At 44.1% G+C, this 20154-nt stretch overlaps 1 long non-coding RNA gene across 1 annotated transcript in view; it reads right to left on the bottom strand.

The window, feature by feature from the left end:
- Positions 1 to 1702: 1702 nt before the first annotated feature.
- Positions 1703 to 20154, bottom strand: part of LOC144107891 (uncharacterized) — a 37739-nt gene continuing 19287 nt past the window's right edge. Inside the window, exon 5 of the long non-coding RNA XR_013309430.1 lies at positions 1703 to 2240. This is a non-coding gene — a long non-coding RNA (uncharacterized LOC144107891). The remainder of the gene's footprint in view (positions 2241 to 20154) is intronic.

The raw sequence follows: 20154 nt of genomic DNA on the forward strand, positions 1-20154 counted from the left end.
ACTCGTACGAGCACATACCAAGTGATTCACCAATACCATGCAACACATGCAAGGTAACACTTGAGAGAGATAACAATTCAACAAAATCTTTGCACCTAAAGTGCACTAACGCAGGGAGAGACAAATAAACATAACACAATTAGTTCACCAGGCACTGCGACAGTCCGACGACTTCAGGTGCACGATGGGCCGATCCGCAGACTGGCGCACGTTGTCTCGCTGGTCCAGGCTGGGCGAGTGGTGTTCTCCCGGGAGTCGAGCGGGCGCGCTTCTCGGTAGCTTGAACGGCGGCTCGGGCTAACAGACGGCGATTGCAGCCCTTCATTTATAGGCGCGGACCGCGTCTGTTTGTTCTTCGCGCTCAGGCAGGCGCGCACATACACGCAGCTTCACCCGCACAAACTCCTTCTCCTCCTTGCGCCGGGCGCGCGACCCCATTGGTCGAGCGCGGAAACCGCCTTCTAGAACAATCTAGGTCATTCGCGGCACGCTGAGTAATCGGTGCCGGAGCGAGAGGGGGGGGGGGGTTCACTTTGGTGCACAAAAAGTTACCCCCTTTCCGTCAACAACAAGCAAGAACTTCTCCAACGTTCCAGAAAAATCGACGCCGCGCGTGTCTATGCTTACTTTGGCGCCTCGCCGGCGAGCTGAGTGAAAAGCACCGTGCGTTCCGGGGTTCTTCCCCCCCCCCCCCCCCCCCCCGCTGTTTTTTTTTTTGCTTTACTTTATCGCGCACGGCCGCGATTGCTTAGGCGCAGCGCCGGTTTGTTTCAAAGATGCGCCGAATTTTGTGACATGATCCGTGCAATTACTGTGCTATGCATCATTATAAAGAATAAAACACGCAACCAAAAATTGTGCGTCTACTCTTCTGTAATCATTCAGAATAGAATTTTTTTCTTTTTCTGTCTTACAAGCATGCCAGATTTTTTTTGTCTATATCATGGCTTGTGGTTGTAAAATTGATTTCACTACCTGTATCACACTATCTTTATTCTCAAAAGCTAGACAGCTCTGACACTTCTTCTGTTCCCTTATGGCATGGTTCGGGGGTTCACCGAAATGTGAGACAATTACTGCACCATTTCCTTTCCTCACAAACCATACCGAAAACCAAATCTTTTCCATCATGACAATTTAAGGTGCTAACACACAATTTTTGGCCACAGTTTGTGAAATATACTGATTATGCAAGACCATATATTTAAAATGTATTTTATGTCATAAAATCCTTTTTTGCACGCTCATAGAATGTGCTTCTGCGCTAGCATATCTTTATTGCTGATTTTTGTGATCACATTCAAGAGGTCTGTGCTGTCCGTTTGGCATGATCCTACAAGCTAGCAACATATCCATACCATGCTGCAGATATGTCACAAAACATGTCTCTGGAAGCGAAGGTGGAGCGACATGTATTCATTTAATTGGTATTGCGCTTGACTTACTCTAAAACCTGCTAGATGAGATGCACAGGTGCAGGAAGATAACATATAAGGTTATTTAGGGCCTGCAACTGAGATTCGCTGCTTGCTAGTGATGAGTAGTTAACTGTAATTTCGAGTGCTTTTTACAGCTGTTTGTATTCGCCTCTTTGAGTATTTTTCTCAGCTACTTCCTTCAGTTCGAAAGTGTTTGAATTTGCGTTGTGCAAATTACACACATCATATCCAGAAATCATTTTATTGCTTCTCTGAGTTTCCAATCTCCAGAAGTCACCATCCATGCACATATTCGGTCACAGTAGAACATAGTCCATTGCAGTGCCACGATCCATGCACATATTCACTCACAGAATAACATAGTCCACTCCAGAAGACACCATCTATGCCCACATTCAATCACAGTAGGTCATAGTCCGTTCCTGCTGTCGCCATTTAGAGACAAGATCAGTGTCATGCAGAAATGTTAAAAAAGGCGTTCAGCTTCCCTTCCGCATGTCTGGTCTCCACTCAGGTAGACAATGTCCTGAACTGTACTGTGAAGGGCTCCTGTCTTCTTGAAGGAAGCGAACATAACATAACTTTCCATGTTATACTCTGGGCATTACATAATGTAATGTTTTATAACCCCGCACACACCACATAAAGAACATAGCGGAGATGATGTCATGCCCGCCTTATGCATCCAGGCAGGAGTACGAGCAGAGCCCGTGCGAATTCGATGTAGTAAAGTGGCCTGGGATCTTCTCAGTCCCTTGGTCACACATGACTTTTGGGGTGCTCTCCACGAGCACCGTTCCTCTGAAAAGTGTTTTTTCATCTTGAGGTACTTTTTTGATGAGCTTCTTGACAGAGCTTTATGGGCGAGACTGCCACCTCACTGCCTCTGACTACTAAGTGAGAGGGCACCCATTGGAAATATATAGAGTAAAGCCTCTGCTGTGCAGATTCTGCACCAAGCGTTCAGAGCTTATAGACAAGGCATCAGTAGGATAACCGCGCTCTAACCTCTGAGGGGCAGATTTTGAATCAATTAGGATGACAACAGGTTGAGCCGGACAAGACCCTAACTTCCATAAAGCCGCCTCAATAGCAACACTTTCGGTCGTTGTGGAGGATACGACAGCAGTAAAGCATATATACCACTTTCAGTCCAAAGAAGGAATGTAATAAGCTGCTGCGCTAGCTTGTTCGACCTTGTCCAAGGAACCATCCATGAAAATTTGAAACTGGCGGGCATACTCTGTTTCCAAATGTTCAAGTACGAGCAAACGCGTTGCTGTCAAAGGAGAGCTGCGCTTTGCGCTCACATGGTGGATTGTGACCTTACATTCGAGGGTCGGAAAAGACCAGGGGGTTTCGTCCGTTTCCTTTGCCTTCAAACAGTTGCGTCGGTTTTTTTTTGCTTCGAACATTAAGGCCTAAAGAACTAAGAGGTGAACTAAGGCGTGAAATGGCAATGGTGTTAGGATCGGGAGGGTGATTCTTGTCCAGGCATGATGGCTTGCTAAAGGGGATTAACCGGATGACTTGCAAAACTGGGAAAAGAAATAGGGCAGAGCAGCAGAAATGATTTCGGGGGTGTGGAGCATGGAGATATTGCAAGCGTGGGTTTGAAAGGCTGTGTGTCCAGCTCCAACAGGTAGCTTGGTATGACTGGCTGCGTTGACCTAAAAAACTGAGATAAAGGAATTAAGCAGCATGGCAGAACGAAATACCCAGGGGCAAAACAAAAGAAATTGAAGGAAAGAGAGAAAATGGGCATGAGTTCTGAGAAAGCAAGGAAGGAAGGGGGAGGAATGCGGAAGCCAATGGGAGCCAAAACTAGAGGGATAAATTGAAAAAAGAGATTAGAAAAAAGTAGGGGAAAAGAAAAATAAAGGCTCTTGAGCAGGGAAAGGATGTGTTGGGGCGGAGGGTAGGTTGAACAAAATGATAAAGTGGCGTTATGATGCACTGGGAAATGTTCTAACCATGTGCAAGACCTTTTTAAAGAATTACACTAGTGCCGGAATGTACCTGAGAGGTTCTAAGTTTCCCCTGGATATGTTGATACCTCTTGGCTGTAAGGTTTTATATTTGTGGATTAGGAATGCCTCTCTGAGTTTTCCGCCCCTTCACGATTTGAAGCCTTACTTTTAAAAAGAAGCTGAAGCTCACCGAAGTGAGCACGTTTATTAAAATGTTCCGACACTGCCTTCTGTACCCTTGCTGTGTCAACTCGATGACCATTTAGTCTGGTGGTCACAGATTGCCTGGTTTCTCCGATACATTGTTACAACAGGAGCACTGAAGCAGGTAGATATCCTGCAGCTACATCGTCTAATATTATGTCATCTAATGCTATCTACATGCTACAATGCTCCTCTTGTCAGACACAATATATATAACCAATGAGCGCCATATATAACCAATGAGCGCCAGACTAAATGGTCATTGAGCTGACACAGCAAGGAACATACAGAACACAGTGTTGGAACACTTTAATGAACGTGGTCAGAACTTCGATGAACTTAAGCTGCTCATTCGTTAGTAAGGCTTCAAATATGCAAGGAATAGAAACACAGGGGCATTCCTAATCCACAAATTTAAAATCTTACAGCCAGCGGATATCAACATATGCCAAGGAAACTTAGATCTCTCAAGTACATTCTGGCAGTGGCGTAATTTAAGAAGGTGGTGCACATAGTGAGAGCAGTTCCGAGTTCTTCATAACACTGCTTTATTGTTTCTTTCGCTCTACCCTTCCAACCCGACCCGTCCTTCCCCCCTCAATCACCTTTTTCTTTTCGTCTACTTTTTCTTCCCTCTTTGTTCAATTTATCTTTCTACTTTTACCTTATACCTACACCTCTTGCTACCATTTCTCAGGGACTCTTGGCTTCCACATTCCCCTCCCCCCTCCCCACTTCCTTTTGCGCTTTCTCTGAACTTACCCTCATTTTTCCCTTTTCCTTCAACTTCTTATCTTTTTTTTGCTCCCCAGTATTTCATTATGCCATGCTGCTTAATTCCTTTACGCGAGTTTTTCAGGTCAGCGCAGCTAGTCATACCAAGCCACCTGTAGCAGCTGGACCCACAACCTTTCAAGCCCACATTCTCTCCCTGCTCCACACTCACGGATTCCTTTCTGCTTCTCTGGCCTTTTTTTCAGTTTTGCAGATCAACCAGTTAATCCTCTCTAGCAGCCATCATTCCTGGACAAGACTTACCATTCCCTCACCATTCTAATACCCCTCCCACTTCACACCCTCCTCCTCACTGGGCCCTTCCTCCTTGGAGTGAAGACTCCATCAATGATAAACGCTTTGCCTAGACGAAGACAAATCCTCTTGTGGAAACGTTGGCAAGCAACTGAGGCTTTTCTTTCCCTTGTTCACTTCATGACTGTCATGATCCATAGATCACCCTTCTTTGCTATAGGCCAGTCTCACTACTATTTACTTAGGGCAAGATTAAGAAGTATTCCTTTTCAAGCACTTCAGCTTTTTTTTGGGAAGCAGTAACTTCATTTTCAGCAGCCAACATGGGCTTCGGTGTATTCTCCATAACACAACTAATTCAAACCAACGAATTTTTGGTATATTTAGATAAGTCTGTGCAAATATAAGGGTGCCTGAGGCATATGGTTGCACTGTGTGCAGTTACATATTCTTTGCCTTGGCAAGATTAATGTACACCGTGTACATTGCACTACAGTGCACACCGCATGTGTCAATTTGCAACCGTTGCTAGAAGCATCGCAGTAAAAAAGTGAATAAAATTTTACAATATATGGAAGGAGAAAAGAGGTGCTGGCTGTGGCAACAGCTATCGCTGCACAGAAATAAGGGGACAGGAAAGAAGATAGGTGAAGCACAGACAGCAGTGATAGCGAGCAAGGATAGGGGGAGAGGCATGAATATTTTGCATACACACAACGCTTGCACAAAAGGAAAGGTCGCTAACCTCACAGTGGATGCCAAAAGCATAATGTTAAAGGGGCAAACTTTACTGTTGTGAAGAAGCACAGCAGTCGAACCCGCAAGAAAATGATAAAACATAGTGGGAAATTTATACTCTGCTATGCTGGCTGCGGTAAAAACGTTCACTGATGTACCCGCCGCAGTTGCCGAGTCACTTTCGCGTTCGGCTTGCTAAATCGCATACTGCTCGGCAGTCGCATTCTGATGTAGACGAAAATGCGAAGTGCCTGTGTGGTGCCGGTGAATGGTTAAAGAACCTCTTGTAGTTCAAGTTAAACAGTGCCCTCAATTATGGCATCACGCACAGCCCAAGTGTAGCTTTCGTATGTTAAACCTGACTAGCATTCATCTCAAAACAGAGGCATGGCATAGTGGAGTACTCAGGATTAATTTCAAGCACCTGAGGAACCTTAAAGCGCACTGCACCGATATTTCAGTGCACGTACAGACATGTGAAAACTTTACTAGAGCACTCGAGTGATGCACTGGCCCGGGAGCAAATGAGGTTACCTTAACGCAGCTGCTTTTCTACGGCAAGGTGCTTGTACCTACATGGTTCACATGCCTATCCGGCTGCGCTTGAGTGCAGGTAATATCTGTGAAACTCATTTCCTGCTTTAAAACCTCACTTCGTTTCTTCCACAGAGCACAGCTCGAGAGCTCCAGAAAAGTGTTGCTCACCTCTGTACGTTTTTGCATTTCGCTTATGTCTAAACGCGGCATGGATGTTCAGGGGCCTAACGCTAAAGGCTATTATGATGAATGCAAAGCTGTCAGGGGAAACCCAACGCTTGACTGCGAAAAATATAACCGCCTGCTGGAACCTACACGTTGTGAGCCTGAATTTACGTGCTACACAAACCCTAACAGACAGATAGAAAAGCTGGAGGTGGTGGTAAAGATTAGGTAATTCAAGCTGCTGAAATTTCAAAGAACCATAATCACTGCATTAGCACTCCTGTTGCACTCAAAAACAATGAGCTCATGTTTTTTAATGGTTCATAATCTTGTTTTCTGTTGTGGTTTTCATTTTTACGGACCTCAGAGTGGCTATTCCAATGAACCATTCGGTTGTTTTATCTGGGTTGCCAATGAAAACTATACACTTAATGCCTTTCATTTCTGGGATTTATTTTTTTATGGAATTTGGGGGATTGGGCAGGGGGTGGGAATTCACCTTAATTTCACCGTTATCATATCATATTTTGCAGCAGAAGACAATATACTATAAATGCTAGTTTTTTTGTCAGGCATCAATTGCTGTTTTTGCACATTATTTTGTACACAACAAGAAAATGGCAGGCAGTACTGTAAAGCTTCTATCTAATCACATATTTTTTTTTTCGAATTCATTAGTTACTTCGCCACGTGCTTTATAATTTCCTACACAGCACTTCTTCATACGCGCGAGACCTGTCTGAGTTTGTTAGTAGACTACAAAAATATTATTCAAAATCACACCAATCATTTTAAGCACATTATATTTAATAGTGCTCGACAAAATGATGAAGTAAGCAATCTCTAGCGCTCTTGTTTTGGCCTCTTGATTCTGAAGCATACTTTTTGAACTTATCCACAGAGTTAGCTGCATCGTGAATAACAAAAGCAACAAGATGCCTAAGCTCTATACAATATGCCCATAGAATGAGCACAACATATCTGCTAATTTTTGGCAGTGTCTGTACCTCGGTGCCCTGGAAAAAAGATGTTCTCTACAATATCTCCTTTAATCCTCTCAACCAAAGGAGGTCATTTTGAATAAGCTACTTGCCCATGTGGTTTATACACCCCGTATTCTGGCTCACTGGCGTCACTACACAGAGGAAAGGATTACTTACCCTCGCTGCACAACGTTAAGAAGCGGTATATTCCACCTTGTGCGGGACTACCCTGGCTTCGCCACCGGACATCCCAAGATCGCACCCTACTGCCCACGAAACACAAAACGTCTCTGAGAAATCTAGAAACAGCTACAAACGGCCGCAGACGTCTTGTTCCCTGTTCGAACGTTTAATATACATCAACAGAAGAGGTTTATTAGTGAACTTCTTCTAAACGTCCCTTTTGAGAACATGCGAAGACGTGTGCCATTTGTTACGGGAGATAGAAACAGGGAGCACCGCGGCCGACGAATGCATGTAAATATGCAATCTATATAACAGGAATCCGCGTCTTTTGTCATGCGGCGCGAAAAGCATACCCAATTCCGATAGAATCGAACAGCGTCAGTCGCACTTCGCCTGAGCTAGGCAATAAAAATTGTTTTCAAAGATCAACGTGTCATTTTAATCCACAGATCGTGCCACGGATGCTTATGCAGGGCTGTTTGCAAGGCTGTAACGCGTATGCCATACACATGTTGTCCGCCACCACCGGTCACCGCGTTCAGTACATGAAGGCTTTCCGTTGTGGCGTACATGGTACAAAGACGGGCTGGTTTGCTGCAGCTTGTGCACATAATTAAAATCATACACACGACAGAGCAAGGAACACGCAGACAAAAAATGGGCCCGCATTTACAGTATACGACCTAACACGAAACCACGTTTCAAGAAAACACACGACTGGCTGCGGTTGGCTTTGGCTATCGTTAGCTTTTCGCGCAGCCATAATGAAACAAGCGCATGTCATAAGCAATCATCAGAATAAAAAATAAATTTATTGTATTACATTAACAATTTTATGTTGCTTTTTGCTGGTATTTCAAGTAATGTTTTTTTTGTCCCTTTCATCTCTGTCCCTTGTGTTTTTTGTCGCGCTACAAGCATCCCCTCGAGCAAAATGAACCAACTCGCCCAGCAAAATGTTTTATTAACTACTGATCGTCACTAGGTGGTTGGTTGCAACAGATCGGCATCACGTGACTGCATCTTGCGCGCGCATTTTTCGGTTCCAGCGCTTGAACTAAGCTCCTTTGTTTCTGCGCGGTCAATGTCATTGTGAGCGAGCAAGTGCTGCGTTACTACCACGTTGTGTGCGACGGGTGAAGGCAAGTGGAGGCGCTCTTCGTTACTCCTGCAACACCTTGTTTCCAGGTGTGAGTAAACGTGGTCCCATAGTTTCAGTTTGGTCAATATGTTCGCGGTCTCGCATATCACACGTGCAGTATGGCCTTTGAAAGTTTAATGAGAGGAACTCTGTACGCCGTTCTTTTTTTTCAGCGCTGCCTTTGTGTACGCGGCTGAAGACGCAATTTATCTTGTTTATTTGCTGTCGGCGCTAAGGCTGTCCTGGCCGAGAAGTCTCTTTTTAAGTGAGTTGAGGTTACGCAGCAATGGAAAGAAAACGAAAGGCCATTGACGCGCTTTCGCGAACTCAGCGGCATCGTAGACTTGATGCCCTCATTCAGCCATTAGTTCGTGAGATCGACTTAGAAAGAACCATACGAGAACAGAGACCTTCTTGTGAAGCAGCACAACTTAAGCTAGATGATCGCTCTGCTTTGGTTATTGAATTCGGCGCGAGCTCCTCAGGAGATCTGTTCCAGCATGGACCGCGGAATGGAATGTGTAGACACACCACTAGTACAGAGTGTGGTCACTGCTCATGACGAATTGGAACCGCAACCGGGGCGTTCAAAGGCTCTGGTAGAGTCAAGTGACAGCGAGTTGAGCGCGCATGAGTACGATAGCCGATATTGTGTTCACGAAGAACCGGGTAGATCAAGTGTTGTAGCACCTAGTCGTAGCGGGAGTAGTGAGAGTGAGACTGAATGCCAGTTTTCTGAGCAGCGCGCCGATTCTGCAGAACAGATAGCTGATCTTTTGAGAAATTGGTCATGCGAGCACAATGTTACACAGGCAGCCCTTTCCTCACTTCTGAAAATATTAAAAACGCATGAATGCTTCGCGAGCTTGCCATCAGATGCGCGGACGCTACTGAGAACCCCACGTTTTGCCGAAGTTGAGACTTCAGGAAAAGGATCATATGTCTACTTTGGTATTGTAAAGAGCCTTGAAGGCATGTTGGCAAAGTATTCCAACTTGTCTCGGCTACCTAAAAGCATTGGTTTGATGTTCTATATTGATAGGCTTCCACTCAGCAAAAGCTCCCAGAGCCAGTTCTGGCCCATTCTTGCAAAGACTGATGACATTCCTGGCACTGGTGTGTTTTTGGTTGCATGCTACCATGGTAACCAAAAGCCTCCATCACTGTGTGATTTCCTGAGTTCTTTGATCGGTGAATTGCTGCAGCTCCTAGAGAGGAGACTGTGCATTGATGGTTTTTACTTCGCTATAGCTATTAAAGGGTTTGCAAGCGATGCACCTGCCCGTGCATTTGTTTTAGGCACAAAACTACATTCTGGTTACTATGGCTGTGGGAAGTGCCAACAGAAAGAAAAGTATGTTGAAGGTAGAGTTGTGTTTCCAGACACACATGCATCATTGCGAACAGATGTGAGCTTTGCTGACAAAGTGCAGGAGGAATATCATGTGACAGAGGCACCACTTTCTTCCCTTCCAATTGGCCTTGTATCTCATTTCCCACTCGAGTACATGCACTTAGTTTGCCTGGGAGTCACAAAAAAATTGATACTGCTGTGGATGAGAGGCTCACTAGAATATCCTTTGCCTTCATCAGCAGTTGAAAGAATCACAAAAGGGTTACTAGAGCTGGCAACCATTCACTGCGAAGAGATTGCCCGGAAGCAACACTCCCTGGGAGAAATTTATCGCTGGAAAGCGACCGAGCTGCGTTGTTTCCTGCTGTACTTTGGCCCAGCTGTTCTGAAGGGCATTCTACCAGAAAAATTGTACATTCATTTTCTACTTCTGCATGTGGGAATCACCATACTTTCCAGTGATGCTATGTGCCAGGGCTATTGTGACTATGGCAAGGAGTTGCTCATCTGCTTTGTCTCATCGTTTAAATCACTTTATGGTGAGCACAATGTCTCTTATAATGTGCATTCCTTGGTTCATTTGGCTGATGATGTGGCCAAGCATGGAGCTCTCGACAACTTTAGTGCATTCCCTGCAGAGAATTTCATGCACCACCTGAAGAAGCTGATAAGACACTCACAGAAGCCACTAGAACAGCTTGCTAATCGCATTGCTGAAAGGACGGCTGCTGGTACATTGTTCATGACCAAGGAGCCTACTTACCAGACAGTGCTGTATTCACAGATGCACTGCCGTGGCCCCTTGGCCGAAAACTGCCGTGGGCCTCAGTTCAGCATTGCAAAGTTTCCTCTCTTCACTTTGAGAACATCACCAGCAAACAATGCTTGCACCATGAGAGATTCAACTGCCATCATGGTCGAAAATTTTGCATTTGACTGCCATGGTCACAAAGTTGTAGTTGGCAGAAAATTGGAGATTCTTGGCGACTTCTTCACCACGCCATGCACATCTTCAAATCTTGGCATTTTTATTGCGAAGGAAACTTCTGGCCCCCTTATTTCATTGCGGCTCTCTGATATTAAGTCATGGTGCATCTTGCTGCCTCTTGAGTGCCTGGAGTCTCAGTAAGCACTTTTTCCTCTTATCCATTTGACTCTTTCATCCACTCAGCATATATAATACCCTTGGCATTTTAGCAGCTCTGCTTGCTCATGCATCCATTCTTCATATACATCTTTCATATTTTAGTAGCTTTTCTTGCTCATAATCTACTTTGTGTGTTGGCTCATGCATCTGTCATGCTTATATATCTTTGCATTTTAGCTACTCTGCTTGCTCACAATGTGCCACGTGTGTTGATAGGAAATGTATGCTGTTGTGAGGTTTGTCGAAGGCAACAGTGTCGCAGTGGTGCCTACCAATTGGCTTTTGGACAATGACACAAAATGTTCCTGGCCAACCTCAAGCACAAACATCCAAAAATTAGTGCGAATGCGGTCCCAGCTGGACTCTTCTGCAGATGTGTATAGCATCGAACTTCTTGAAAAAACAGGTATGCAATGTCTAGTGCTTTTTGAAAATCTTAGATTCTTTGTAGTGGTTTCAGCAAAAGTTACCGCTGTGGCACACATACTTGCAGTGTACATTCCAGTTGTGCATATATGCATGTAATGAAGTTCCACTGATGCAGTGTCCTTCACAATGCAGAAAAGACATTTAAGAGGCAAAAAATATGAAATGCCTGCAAAAAACATGGTAGTCTATGGGCTTTGCATTGGAAGCATACATGCACAGCATAATAGATAGGAAAATGCACCAAGGCTTATGCCAGCTTGGCTTCGTGTGTAGAGACGTGAAGAACAAGGCACCGGCTTAGTTTGGGAACCAAAACTTCTATGTGACTCAACATCTTGCCCAGCATGTCAGTAATAGCTGCTAGCTTCCTTTCAATATGTAATTAGCTATAATTTATTGGTATTACAATAGCTTGTTAGGAGCGTCATGCCTAACAGTAGTCTGCACTTCACGGGGCACACCATTTTTCCAAGCATTTCACCCAAAAAACCCAAGCACCAGGCGAGAGCAAGACTTGTAAATATTGTAAAGCCAGTGAGTAGGCAAGGGCAGTGGGTCAAACTTTGCACCTACCTCATGTGAATCAGATAGGCAGACCACTAAGCCATTGCTGTCTGATGCTATAGTAGAATAAATTGCTCGTAATTTATAGCAAAGTGTTTGTCAGTACACTACTTGATGAAGGAAATGAAATGCTTTTTTTTTAGAAAAGTATGACAAAGCACGACAAAAACTGCGTAAAGCAGAAGATACAGACCATTTGGAAACGTCAACAGATCAAGGTATGTGCTTCTGTTTTCTTCATTCGGAGTAAATTTTTTTTCTCACTCTGAATGTCATTTTGATAGAAAAAAGGCGAGGCAAACGACGAAGATTCTTGCTGCTGTCCAGCTCATCTGATGATGACGAGACTGGAGCTCAGTGTTTTAACCTTCCGGAGCCACCTTTTCGTCTCCAAAGGTAATGGTTATTTTGTTGTACTGTAACAATGGCACCTATTATGGAAACTTTTCCAGGAGTCCACAGACGGAAGAAAGTAACAGCATGGGTAAGTTCGTAACACATCTATGAACGTTTGTCATATCTCTTAAAATAAATTAAAATCAAATTGTTGTTACATCACATTCATTGAAGCCGGAAGTTAAAGAATACTGTTCAGTGTTCTGCTTACCCGTGATGGGACCAACGAAAAGAAGACAGAAAAACATGGAGCAGTACACAGAACAATGCTGGACTAACAATCACCTGTTATAGTTAACAGCATGCTGCTTAAGTACTCATGAGATACCAGTACACGGATGAGTTCGATTCCATCCTTTCGTTTGTATTTGTTTCATAGATATTCTGGCTCTTCGCACAGTGCCCAAATTAGGCCCTGTAAGGCATTTCAGTTGTCTTTGTGTATGAGCATATGCAACATGTGCTCTGGACCAAGGAAAGCATTTTGCTGAAGTCTTTGTACTTACACTTTGCAGGGAGCCATTCTTACTCAGTACAGCATAGCCAGCCAAGCCAACCTGGTAAGATCTCGTATGGCAACTCCGTGCTCCCTATTAGGGCAATGAGAGTATACATTGCAGGGATTTTTTCTTCAACATTTAAATAATTTTGATGCCTTCGCATTTGTGTCTCATTGATCCAGACTTGCCACGGGAGCTTGTGCAGAGTACCCTTGGTAAGCTATTGCCGGCATATTGGTTTGGAGATCTGGTTCGCTGAAGCCTTAGCGCATTTGTTCTTATGCTTTGCAGAAAGCCACTCGTTCACGGCTGCCACAATGTTCTGGTAAGATGCAACGTGTCAGCTCCCTGGTTCAGTGCAGAGGAATGTAGCATCGCCTGCGTGTCTTTTATCTCATTCATTCCTTTGAATTGTTTGACGTCTTTCCGTTTTTATTCTTTGATCCAGACTCACAATGGTCTTCATGGGCTGCCTCGGGTAAGTTCTTGCTGGCAAATTGGTCTGGAGAGCTGGTTCGCTAAAGCCTTAGCGCATTTGTTCTTTTGCTTTGCAGAAAGCCACACTCGTTCACGGCTGCCACAATGGTCTGGTAAGATGCAACGTGTCAGCTCCCTGGTTCAGTGCAGAGGAAGATTAGCATTGCACGCGTGTCTTTTATCTCAATCATTCCTTTGAATTGTTTGACGTCTTTCCATTTTTATTCTTTGATCCAGACTCACTGCAAAGGTCTTCACGGGCTGCCTCGGGTAAGTTCTTGCTGGCAAATTGGTTTGGAGAGCTGGTTCACTGAAGCCTTAGCACATTTGTTCTTTTGCTTTGCAGAAAGCCACACTCGCTCACGGCTGCCACAATGTTCTGGTAAGATGCGACATGTCAGCTCGCTGGTTCAGTGCAGAGGAAGATTAGCATTGCACGCGTGTCTTTTATCTCATTCATTCCTTTGAACTGTTTGATGGCTTTCTGTTTTTATTCATTGATCCAGATTCATCCCAACTATCTCTGCGGACTGCCTCGGGTGAGTTCTTGCTGGCAAATTGGTTGGAAGAGCTGGTTTACTCAACCTTGGTGCTTTTGTTCTTGTGCTTTTCAGGTCACGCTCGTTCATTGCATTCACAGCGTTCTGGTAAGATGTGACATGCCAGCTGATTCATGGCAGGGGATTAATACCACTGCATGATTGTCCCGTCTCATTCTTCAATTTTCATTTCTTTGTCTTCTTGCTTGTGCTTCTTTGGTGCAGATTCTTTGCGGGGCCTTGTGCAGAGTGGCCAGGGTAAGTTTTAGCTGGCATTTTAGTTCCTAGTGCATAAGTTCATTACCAGAGAGCTGGTTTGCTGAAGCCCTAGTGCAATATTCTTGTTCTCGGTAGGAAGACTTTCTTGCTTGCCACAAGACAGCCAGCCAGACCAATACGGTATGATGCAGTGTGCCAGCACCCTCCCTTATTACAGTGAAATGATGTCAACACCAGCATGTTTTCTTTTGTTTATCCCATTGAATTGTTGCATTTATTCTTTCAATTTGTCTTGCATTCACAGTTTCACAACAGGGAGTGGCACAAAGTGCACGAGGTAAGCCTTGAGAGGAATGTTTAACAGTTCAGCCATGTGTCTGGAATGCATGTAGAGATCTGGTTCATTGTTACTCTATAATTTTCTTTTTAAGGAAGCTGTGCACATGAACTGATGGCTGGACCTCACTTTCTTGGTAATGCAATGCCTCAAATATCTGACCCCATTTACTTTAATTTCTTTGGAAAGAGACCAGTTTATTTTTCTTTCAGATGAAGCATCAAGAGACCCCTTAACCAATGTTTCATCCGAAGGAGGTAACATACACATCCTAAGCACTGAATTTCTGCACTACTTTAATCAGTATTTATTGCCTTGGTAAAAACAACTTGCATGATATATGTTCTATTTTATGCACAAGTCAGCATTTTAAAAATGGTGTAGAGTTTGTTTTAAACTGCATCTTGCCTTATTGTACTGAGATGCTCACTTGCAATGCGAAAATTTGTATAGGTCCTGGTTGCATCAGAGTCACCGCAGGAAGTCAAATGTTACTTTTTAGCATGTGTCAATCTTTTCTGATATTGCATTATTTTCTTTGTTCAAATTAATAATAGAGTGCTTGCTTTCTGCCTGTTTCTTATACTTTCAGGATATGATCACAAAAGCTTGGCAGCCGTGATCAGAACTGGAATATCAAGTGAGGGCATTTCATTAGTGCATGTTCCCTGCTCTATTCAAGCAGTTCATTTAAATGGCCTGTGTAAAATTTTTTGCTGATAGTTGATAGTGTAACTGTAATGCGTTCACTTTAAGTAAATTCAATTTTCAGTTATTTGCAGTTGATAGGTCTTGTTTAAAATGTTTAATATACTATGGATCTGCTGAAAAACTCAAAACTGTCAGCGAGTTCCTCCTGGCAATTTTCCTAATCACTTCAAGCAAGTTACCTAATGGCTGTATCACTTTTTTTGAGCTGATTATATTTTGATGTCAGTGAGGCATAACTTACGTGATGAAAATAATAAATTTGGTTGATGTGAAAAAGTACTAATAGCTGTAGCTAGGTCATACTAGTGCATACAAAGCTTTCATGAAAGTTATTCTTGTAGTTGAGTAAAAAGAGATCGCAGCCTTAAAGTTTGGTATGTTTTAAATGTGTTTCAATTTTTCTTTTTCAGTGGCAACACGTACAATTCTAAAAGAAATGGCATTTCTAAAAGCAGAAAATGAGGTCATAATTTCATTATTTGGTCAGGGTGAGGTTGATGTTGTGGAGCCTGCACAGTACAGTTACCCTTTGATGACTGTAAATGATGTGGAGGAGGTGGAGAAGAGCCTGAAAAACTCTGAGGCAGCTCGCAAGCAACTGGTAAGCAGGGCATGGATTCCTTTAAATTGCACAAGGTAATGCTTGGCTATTTTGCAGCAGCGCAAGGTTCTCTCACACATCGGTGGCACCACTGTGCGCAATACTACAGCCAATATGCTGAAGCATCTTCTCCATGACTCCGTGGGTGTTAACTACAGTTTATACGAACAGAAGGGAAAGAAGGCTGTAGTGAGCATGGAGCTCTTCAAGGTTATTGTTGGTGAGTGATTAAATATGCACTTTACAGTTGAGAGCAATTAGGAGCATTTGTCTTCAGTGCAGCTTTAGGTAGTGGTATTGAATTTTGCTCCTTTTTGTTGTCCTTTAACTATACAATCAACCAGTGGGTATTGTTTTACAGCATAGACCGCTTATAACGTAAGTTGTGGGAGTTCCGAATATCCGCGCTATAAGCGGTACCGCGTTATAACCAAAACATCGTGTTTTTAAGCTCTCACGCATGCCAAACGGGCTACCTACCTTTAAAACACAATTTATTGCACATTTCACACACGCACACACACACAAAACAATTGCAACTGAGCATCAAGAGTGTTTGCATCGAAAGTGCATTACGAGCGGAAGAATGCGGTGATTTTCGTCTGGCGGTGTTTTTTAACTGCAGTTCGAACGATTTCGTCCTCAACAAGACTTAAATACTGAAGCGCTTTGTCGCTCAAACTGTTTTTTGCGCAGTACATTTTCACTTTGCTCAGGTATTCGAGCGCGTCCTTGCATGGCACATCTGGCATTGGGTCGACATCGTCCTCCCCGTCCGATTCATCATCGGTCGCAAGCTCCACGCCACTGCGCACCGCTGCGACAATCGCATCATCCGTGCTCGCTTCCTCGCAGACAACCAGCTCATTTTCATCAGCACTGACGTAGTCTTCGAAAGTGTCTGTTGCGGAAACGATGTTACCCTCAATGAGGCCGGACCACACGTCGTCAGTGCTGACTGCCTCATCGACGACGTCGCTCTCCTCATCAGCTCCAACTTCGGCGTTACGTACGAAGCCAGCCTTCCGAAAGCACTTGCTTACTGTTTGAGCTTTCACTTGCCACCACGAAGCAACAATCATGTCAATTGCACCCCTTAAATGCACCTTAAGGGGCTGCTGCTGCTGCATGTTCAGCAGAACTCTCTCACAAATTCTTTTCTTGTAGAGTGCCTTAACAGTGGCGATGACGCCCTGGTCAAGGGGCTGACTTTTGGCGGTAGTATTCGCTGGCAAAAATTTCAAATTGACAGCAGTCAACCTGGGCTGGATGTTATGAGCTGTGCAGTTATCAAGGATGAGCACAACCCGCCGCTTCTCTGCCACCATATCCTCATCAAATTTGCAAAGCCAGCTCGTAAAAAGCTCTTGCGTCATCCACGCTTTCTTGTTCGCTTTATACGTTACTGGCAGGTACTCACGCTTTTTGAAACAACGCGGCCTCGCCGATTTGCCAATGACGAACAGGCGACGCTTATCGGTGCCGTCCATATTAGCGCAAAACAAAACAGTCACACGCTCCTTTGAAGACTTGCGGCCCGAGCAGGGTTCGCCTTTCAGCGCGAGAGTACGGTTGGGCAGCAGGTTATAAAATAAGCCTGCTTCGTCGGCATTATAAATGTCTCTGTCCGTATACGTCGAGAGAATGGTTCCTAAATTTAAGCGGAGCCAGACTGCGATGGTCTCGTCGTTCACCTCTCCGCTTTCACCGCACACAGCTTTGCAGCTGATGCCATGGCGGTCCTTGAAGCGCTGTATCCATCCGTTAAGGGGGTTGAAGTCATTGTGGCCTAAAAGAGCACCCAGGCACCTAGCTTTTTGCTGGAGCATCGGGCCACTTACCGGTATGCTCTGAGCCCTAACTTCTTTAAACCATCTGAAGAGCGCTGCGTCCACGTCCTCGTACTTCGATGCACGAATTCTCTTCCGCGACAGCGAACTAGAATCTTGCTGCAGTTGCTGCCGCACCTTGTCCCGATTTTTAAAGATCGTCGACACAGTTGTGTCCGATATGCCGTACTTTGCAGCCACCGCTGCCTTCTTCAGCCCGCTCTCAATGTCCTTGATAATGCATTCCTTCGTTTCAAGCGGTAATGCTTTCCGCTTCTTCACGACGCTTGAAGACGCCGACGACATGACAGCAGAAGCAGAGAGCACGACAAGCACGCACTGAACGCAACAAAGAAACTGTTGGAAAAAAAAAAAACGACAGCAGCGCGACTGCTTCTACCCCGCACTCTGTTCAGCGCACGCCCGGATTGGGCGCTGCCAGCATGACGTACGCGCCTCCCCTTCCTTCGGACTCTTCGAGGCCGCCGGGTCCGCCTGCTCTTCTCCCTCTCTCTCGCTCTTCTCTTTTCGTCGCGCGCGTCCCGCGGTGTGTCTGCCGCGCGGGCTGCACCCTTCGCCTGCCAAAAACCGCGCTTTAACCGGTATTCTGGTTTTCGCGCCCGCGTATTAAGCGGTCTGCCTATATATTGAGTTCTATGGCAGGAATACCGGTGGTCAGAAAAACCCGCGTTATAACCGGTTCCGCTCTAAAAGCGGTTACGCTATAAGTGGTCTCCACTGTAGTTGGTGCTTCAGAGCCATGCAGAGCTGCTTGTAGTCCCTGTTATTGTGTCGTATAGTTGGTGACGACTGTTGAGCTGGTATAAAAATAGCACAACACTTCCTGAGAGGAACAGATCAAAGGTCAATAGCTGCAAGGGCACTTAATGCGAGTCAAGAACAGAAAGTCGGTCTCAGCCATGCTCAGTTTAAAGAGAGTGTCTATCTGAAACATGAGTCATTATACTAAACGCAGAAATTGGCATGCACTACCATGATTTGTTAGGACATCCCTGGTCGCATCTCGTGCAGCGGATAGTGATAAGGCAGTATGCTGCGGGCAACAAACAGAACACAAGTGCCAGAAAAACTCTGGCAAGGGCACATTACATTTTAGCTTTGTGCACAAATATTTTTAAAAGGCTCCTTGTAGGATATGTTTATCTGTGCAGTTGAGTTATTTACCTCGCCAGCTGCTCATAATAAACAACATAATATTTTGCGGATATTAAGCGAGTTTTTACTGTTCACTTTCGGTGGTATAATGCATTTTTAAGGATGGAAGCCCTACTTTCTTGTAACCTGATTTAGTAAAAAAAAATATCAGCAGGGTAACTAATCTAGGCTAAAGTATGCCAATTACTTCTGCAATATCTGACTACTGCAGTGAAAATGAATAGATGAGGAGCACTTGTTAACCATTTCTACGGATTCTTCTTTTCACAGACAGGTTTCATCACTACAGATGCAAGAAGAGTATAGTAGGACCAGCTAGTATTCCTTTTGTCTGTCACTTGCGCAGTGAGGGTGAGCAGTGGGCTTAGACATACATACGGAAAAGCAAAGCAGAGCTGAGAAGAGCAGAATGGGCAATTCATAACAGCTGCATGCAATCTATATTTTGCCTGGCGAAAGCTGTGGGGTTAGTATGTTACGAGAGTAATCTGCCTGTATGATTAGTTTTTCTTGTTTGTTTTGCCTTTCTTAAGGCAATATGAAGATATGTTACAGCTTATAATGTGACGTACCTATTGTAGAGTCTGTCCGGAAAAATCCCAACACGCATTCAGCATCAGACATGGATGCGCGTTCCGCAGTTATGGCTTGGCTCAAAAACTGCCAGGCACGTTTGAACACCACAACGAAGAGGTGACTGCTTCTGTGTATCATAATTTATTGCTCATCTGTCCGTTTTATGGGGACTTGCTGTGGCCAGGCTGCATTTAAAAGTGTTCGGGATAAACCTGTTCACAATATTATGCACTGCTCAAAGTCGGGGATATCTAGATAATTTATTATTTGTAATTACCACAATCCCACAATATTTCTAGGGTGGGCATAGGAATACAAGGAAGAAAAAAATAGAAGTACAGGTGCCAAATGTTCAGACAATAATCAGAAGTAACAATAATAAACAACCACTCATTGGCAGTAAAAAAAATAAAAATAATATAAAGAAACATACAGCTTCAACCAGTCAGTATCAAATGCGTTTAAACCAAATGTAAAAATATAACGTAATACAGCAACGAAGTAGTTATTAGCAAAACTTAGACTTCTGGTCAGTGACGCCAGAGATTGCTGTAAAATTTTGTCATTATTAAGCCAATTCCACTCTTTTAGTGTGCTTGGAAAAAAGAAATATTTAAAGCAATTACATGGGTAAAAAGAGGTAATGAACCAAACATGGCTCATGTGCATGTTCATTGAAAAAATAGGCATTTATTGCCTTAGTGGGATTTTAAATTTCTAAATAGAAAAAACAACGTAGGGTACCACAGAGCACATAATTAACTGCCATTTGCTACTGCATAAGAACTGGGTTAATATTGTTCTTGGCAATTTAAGCAATTTTCAAAAAAATTTGCAGACAAATTGGTGACTTCCGATAGCTCTGCGTCACATCCAGTTCTGTGCTGTACTACATTCCGATGAAGTA

This window comes from Amblyomma americanum, chromosome 1 (assembly GCF_052857255.1).
Source record: "Amblyomma americanum isolate KBUSLIRL-KWMA chromosome 1, ASM5285725v1, whole genome shotgun sequence".
In the NCBI taxonomy this organism is placed as follows: domain Eukaryota; kingdom Metazoa; phylum Arthropoda; class Arachnida; order Ixodida; family Ixodidae; genus Amblyomma; species Amblyomma americanum.